The 6,905-nt window shown below is 37.4% G+C and overlaps 1 pseudogene across 1 annotated transcript; it reads right to left on the minus strand.

Annotated features, from left to right (window-relative positions):
* Nucleotides 1–1,693: 1,693 nt before the first annotated feature.
* On the minus strand, nt 1,694–4,752 carry LOC149567180 (aldehyde oxidase GLOX pseudogene; annotated as a pseudogene). Its single transcript, XR_016361610.1, has one exon. The product of XR_016361610.1 is annotated as an aldehyde oxidase GLOX pseudogene (transcript).
* Between the last annotated feature and the right edge of the window lie 2,153 nt (nt 4,753–6,905).

Consider the following 6,905-nt stretch of genomic DNA (forward strand, 5'->3'; position numbering starts at 1 on the left):
CCCCACCAGCCATTGCCCTGTCCTCTTCCAAATAAAATTGGCTGTAAATCTTAAATGTTCAAACAAGTCTGTACACCAATTGTATTGAACATTAGTTTGGCAATCCCTTTCCAATGATTGTGCCTCTCACAACGCATGTTGATGGCTGGCCGCCTTCACAAAGCCACCGTAGAATGTTCTTCGACGTTTGTTTGGGCGTCTTATAGTTGCACAGGAAAAAGAACACGAGGTTGTAGCACAGGAAGTCTATGTTTTTCTACATTTGGGAGTCAAGCCTTCAAGGTCCTACGGAAAATTCTTGAGGTAGAAACTTTCAGTTGTAAACAGAGGATTTTATAGAGGTATTGACAATTGTTATAGAAAAACGTCCATACTTGGCCAATAAATGTCCATTTATAGAGCAAGATAAATAATTTTGTTTGAAGAAGGTTTCATTGAATTGTTTGAAAACCAGGATGATTAAAATGATGCGGCATATGGCACATGGAAGACTTGTTGAATGTTATGATTATGATGCATGAAATCAAAGCTTTGAATATGAACATAGTTTTGATCAAAACAGGTAAGATTTACTTGCTTGCAACATAGAAAACCTTAGGGAATTCATGAATACTATAGGAAAATATTGAGCCCAAGCCATCATGTGGTCTTATCAACTAGTACTTATATTGAGCCCAAGTCATCATGTGAAGTCTTACCAACCCAAGTAGTAGTGTAGGATCATGAAATTCTCTTTGTACAACTTCTTGTGGCCACTTCTATTGATTATCTCCACATTGAAGGAGAGGCTTCTGCTTCCATAATAACTTGTGGCCACCTCCATTGATTATCTTCACACTTGGAAGATGAAATGTCATTGGAGGAGATGGAGAAAAGGATCAGCAGATTTATATGATGTAGTCTCTTGTGCAGACTTAGAATGTTATTCTAAGAATAAAATTAGGTTCTGATATCTGAATTACTTTCTTAATTTAAAGAAGGATACAGAAATAAGAAATAGTAGTATTATAAAAACATAATAAACAGTATGAAAACTTCTATTTTATTTATAATATTACAAATTTCATACAAATTTGAACAATCTGTAAGTGAGATGGATGTCTGTGAATCAATCTAATTTGGACAAACTTATAGAAGAGCTATATACCTATGAAAGGTCATTACACTTAGTTAAATAAAATATCTCATTTAATTGGATATGCTGATTAGTTCCTGATCATTCGGAGTTCATGCTCAACTTGATTAAAAATTGCTCCCAATTCATTATCTGAAAAATCATTACACTTAATTAAAATATCTCATTTAATTGAATATACTGATTAATTCCTGAGGAACAATCTAATTTGGACAAACTTGTAGAAGAGCTATCTACCTATGAAATGTCATTACACTTAGTTAAATAAAATATCTCATTTAATTTGATATGCTGATTAGTTCCCGATCATTCCCAATTCATGTTCAACTTGATTAAAAATTGCTCCCAATTCATTATCTGAAAAATCATTACACTTAGTTAATTAAAATATCTCATTTAATTGAATATACTAATTAATTCCTGATCATTCCCACTTCATAATCAACTTGATTAAAAATTGCGCCCAGTTCACTATTGGAAATTTTCCAAGCATGAACTTAAAAAATATATCTCCCCAGTTCATAGTCAACAATTTCCCAGCATAAATTTTTCAAAAAATTGCTACCCAATTTATGCTCCGAAATTTATTCAAACATTGAACGTACAAAAAAATGGCTACCCAGTTCATAGTCTGGAAAGCATGAGCTTGAACAAAAATCGCTCTTGATCCAGGTTATGGAGAGTTTCCAAACATGAACTTACAAAAAAGTTCTCCCCGGTTCATAGATTGCAAAGTTTCAAAGAAAGAGCTTGTATAAAAATTGTTGCCCAGTGAATTTCAGAGCACAAGCTTAAATTTCCTCAAAACGTTCTCCAATCCGTGAACATGGGTTCCTGAAATCTTGAACGAACGGGAAAAGGGATCAAAGTTTCATAACCCCAAAAGATTCAATCTTTTTTCACCCCTGAAGCCGCACCCACTTACCAATCCCAGGAACACCACGGTAGAGCACAAACAGCAGATAATAACCAGGAGGAGCCAAATTGCGAGAAGGAGGAACAAGAACAGACATCTGGTACGACATCGGAAGAACCACAATCTCAACAATCTGCAGCTTCAGAAGCCTCTGGTTCATGGAAAAGCTGTGGGTATTAAAAGTAGGCGCCATGAGAGAAACAGAGACATATTGCTCATCAATAGGCATAACTTCCTCGACAAAAAACTCAAGCACAAAGACGGTCCCATACATCATAACGTCGCTTTCCCAGAGGGTAACAATGGGTCGAAAGGAAGACAACTGAGGATCCAAGTATGGCGGAGAGAAAGCCTCTAGACTGAGCTCAGTCGGGAAAGAAACGCCAACGAAGGTGTAAAAGATATTGGGATTACTTCCGCCCACAAGAATTCTTCCATCAGGGAGCAAATGACAGGAAGAATGGTACATCCGAGGGATTTTAGAGGGAGAAAGAGTCACAAACCTTTTGGGCGGGTCTAAATCGGGCTTGTAAAGAAGAGGGCAAAATGCCGGATCGCGAGCCAGAAACCATCCGGCAGTCCCATTTTTGGCGCCGTTTATGATAAGGATTTCACCAGTTGGAAGCAATACCATGTCGCCCATGATTCGCCCAAATGGCATTTGCTCCATGACCCAGTAGGGTTTCGAATCGGCGAGATTCATCCGCCCACATGTAGCAGCTGCCGGAAGAAATGTACCATTCCTGGCCTGGAAATAGGCGTTTGGTTTCGCTCCCCCGCAGATCATAACCGTCACTGGTTCGAATCCCCTGCTACCGTCCAGAGGAAGAAGAACAGATGATCCGGTGGCCGGATAATTCCGCGAAAATCCGCCTGGAATCGATGGGTATTCGCGAAGAACGGTGGCGTTTTTGTAATTGAACGCTACGGACCAGCGATTTGCGAAAATGTAGAGTGATCCGTCAGGGAGGAGATGAACAAATGGGTACAGATTGTTCTCGCTTGGATCGGTGGTATGCTTCAGAAAAGGGATCTCGAATGTGGACTCGGATTTCATCCTCTTGGGTATGAATTCGTAGTTGAATTGCTTCCTCCCGCCGATTACGATTATCCGGCCGTCTGGTAAAACAATGTCCGTGCTGTACCAGCGGCGTACTGCTAGAGTTTCCGGGAACTCTACCCAGTCGCAGCCATGGCAGGCTTCCATGACTCTGACGACACGTTCGCCGTCGCTGTAGCCGCCGGTTTGTATGAGGCGGCCATTTCTGTCCAGGGCACCTGCCGAGCACCATGTGTCGGTCTGGATCATCAATGGCCGCACTCTGTTCCGGGCTATGTCGTATTCTATGGAGTGCGCCCAGCAGTCTTCTTTTAGAACTATGTCGTTGGGGTTTGCTCTGCATCTTCCGTCTGGGAGGGAGATGTTTGATGCGCCGAGGTTTGTTCTGTCGAACATTATTACCTTGTCTGATCTCATCAGTGCCATGTGCATTGCTGAGATGCCTGAGTTGTTCATCAAGAGCTCCCATGATCCTCTTGAATCTTGTGCTTCCTTGACGCTCGGTTGGCCCTCGGCAAGATTCAGATTGCACATGATTAAGAGAATGATAATGGGGAAAATGACTCTTGCCATGGTCTTTTTTTCCCTCTTTTTCTTTCTACAGCTGCCCTATGAACTCAATCAGATTCTTGATGAAGCTTGAAGTAATCCTTTGGATTTTTCTTTTAGCAGGTGCCCTGTAATTCAATCGGACTCTTGATGGAACTCGTATAGCAAGCTGCAGAGTGTTCTTTGGGTTTTCCTCTCTGCCCTGTAACTCAATCAAAGCCGCCCTGTAATTCAATCAGATTCTCGATGAATTTAGTATAACATGCTTCAAAGTATTCTTCAGTTTTCTTGTCTCTTTTTACAACTGCCCTGCAATCAGATTCTTGATGAATCTCGTATAGCAAGCTTAAAACTTATTGTACACAATACCAGAGAGTTAACTGTACCTTGTAATTCAATCACATTCCCGATGAAGACTTTTATCTGTCCCCTGTAATTCAATCAGATTCTTGATGAAATTCGTATATCAAGCTTCAAGCTATTCTTTAAAATTTTCTTTCTTTCTACAGCTGCTCTGTGCTGTAATTCAATCACAATCTTAACAACAGAATAACACAGTTTTATCTGTGCCCTGTAATTCAATGAGATTCCTGATGAATCTCGTATAGCAAGCTTCAAACTAATGGAATCTTTGTTTCTTTCCTTTAACAGTTGCTATGTAATACAATCAGATTCTTGATGAAACTCATATAGCAAGCTTGAAACTATACTTTATACAGCTGCCCTGTAATTCAATCAGTTTCTTGCTGAAACTCGTACAGCAAACTTGAAAATCTTCTTTGTTTTTTCCTTTCTTTTAACAGCTGCTCTGCAAGCTTTTTTTCCCTTTCTTTTAACAGCTGCTCTGCAAGCTTGAATCTGTAAATTGGTTTCTTCTTTCTTTTGATTGCTGCCCTGTAATTCAATCACATTCTTGATGAATCTCGTATGCCAAGCTTGAAACTAATTGCACAGACTACCAAAGTTTTATCTATGCCCTGTAATTCAATGAGATTCCTTATGAATCTCGTAGAGAAAGCTTGAAACTAACCGAATCTTGTTTCTTTCTTTAGCATATCAGCGGCTGTCTAACTCAATTGGAATGTTATCAGCTGCCCTGTAATTCAATAAGATTCGGGATGAATCTCGTATAGCAAGCTTCAAGTTTAAAACTGATTGAACATAATCGCGGCAAGTCCCAAAGGAATTGTGAAAATAAATTAGAATGAGACTTCGAATTCTCAATTGTTCTTATGTAATATCATGGAAAACCAACGGTACAATTTTTTTATCTTGGTTCCCTATATTTGTCCGTTTGGGTTTCCCAGAGGTTTTAATGGTCTAAATCAGATTCACCTAGTAGTCAAGAATGAGATGAGGGTAAAGAGTAATGTTGGCTTTCGGTATTTTCTTGGTTTTCTTATTCTAGTTTTCTTGGGGAATTCAGTGTTTTAGGTTAGTTGGGCTGAGACACCCCTTGTTAGCATGTGCTATCATATTGTTTATCATATTTTGACGACTATTTTTTAATGTTTTGTCTATTTTATTTTTTGAAAATGGTAAATAATTAGAAAAGGGTAATATTTAGGCTAAGAGACATTTGCTTGCTTTTTTTTTTTTGACTTCGAAAGAATAGACACCTTCTCGATATGGTTCTTAATCAAAGATGTTTCAATCTATTTGGGATGATATAGAGACCCCAAAATACATACTTTACTCTATATTGTAATTTTTTAGATTAACATAATGGGTAGTTCATATTAGAGCTTACATGATAAAGAAGGTACTATATGTTACCAAACTTCTCCCCAAGAAAATTTAACGTGAGATCAAAATAATAATTTTTATGGAATGTTGGGCTAGGTTTTCCTTTTATAGAATGAGGTCATTCTTGGGCGAGGTCACCTATAACATTAATGCTTCCTCGAACACATATAATAAAGGTTATCAACCTTTGACTCTTAACTCTAGTTTTATCCACCAAACCAAAACTTTTGTTTCTAGAAATGTTTGATATTTACTAATGTTTAGCTAGAGAGAAATTCTCAATTGTAACAAATATCAAGTTAATGTATGCCTTTTTTCTATTTGTATTAATGGAATTTTCATACCCATACGTTTATCCCTTATGTTTGGATTCATGATAAGTAGATTGCCCTTATGTGATGAATAATGTGCAAGATGACATATCTTTGCATAAAAATTAGCAAATAAACTTATCCTAGCAAGTCTTCACCTTCCAATTTTCCAAGCATTCAAGCGTGCACATAATATCGTTTGACTTCTCAATTCAAATAAATGAATGTAGAATCGGCCCAAGTTATTTTTGCACCTACTTATATGATTTTAGATTTTCAAATTATATTTTGAGCTTCAGCTTTCTTTTACCTTTTCTAAAATGAATTATCTTAAATTTTGACATTATGTGGTATATTTAATGTATATCCATAGTTCATTCAAATCATCTAGGAACTATCTACCATAACCAAAAGAGCATCAAAGAACAAAAATGACCCAACTCACATCCATCAATTCTTGTTATACCATTGTATCATCATTAGATCATATTCTATGACTACCTATTAGCTTTAATCTTTTTCTATCATCATTGAATCAACCCCTCTAGGGATCATTGAGGATATGCATCTCCTTTATCACATGACAACTCCGACATAGTTGCAACTTATTCTTCAAATATAGTAAGGATATCTCCAGACCCTCTTGTCCCTTCTTCACTTGATCATTTGTCACACATTGGCATGAGTGAGGAGGCATTTGAGCATAATTTGGAGGGGTCGTTATTGTCTTTTGATTGTGATCTTTATTTGTTTCAATTAGATTTTGGATTATCATCTTCATAATTTTGTCTTAGAAAACATGATTTGGCTATGGTACATTTTGACACTAATATAAGTATACTTGAGTGGAGGTTAGAGGTATCACACATCTTAAGTTTTATTACCTCATAATCCTTTCAAGAATAATAGTTAAAGTGAACACTTGTGTGGTTCTATTTCTTCCTAAGTAGAGGAATATTAATTGTTGAGCTTTTATTGTCTTCAACATTCATTTTTCATCCTCTTTCAACATGACACTTTGTTCCCATAAGAAGGGTGCCAAAGGGAAATCTTAACTAGTTCCGTTTGCACTCTTCTTTTTTCAAGTTGTGGGAGCCTTCTCTCGAAACTTATAGGGGTAGTTTGAACTTAGTATGTATCATCTTTTGACTGCCAATTTGTGGCTTTTGTTTTGTAGGTGCTTGAGAT

The sequence above is a fragment of the Cupressus sempervirens genome, chromosome 3, assembly GCF_028749045.1.
Source record: "Cupressus sempervirens isolate cs-2001-9-10 chromosome 3, ASM2874904v1, whole genome shotgun sequence".
NCBI classification, from domain to species: domain Eukaryota; kingdom Viridiplantae; phylum Streptophyta; class Pinopsida; order Cupressales; family Cupressaceae; genus Cupressus; species Cupressus sempervirens.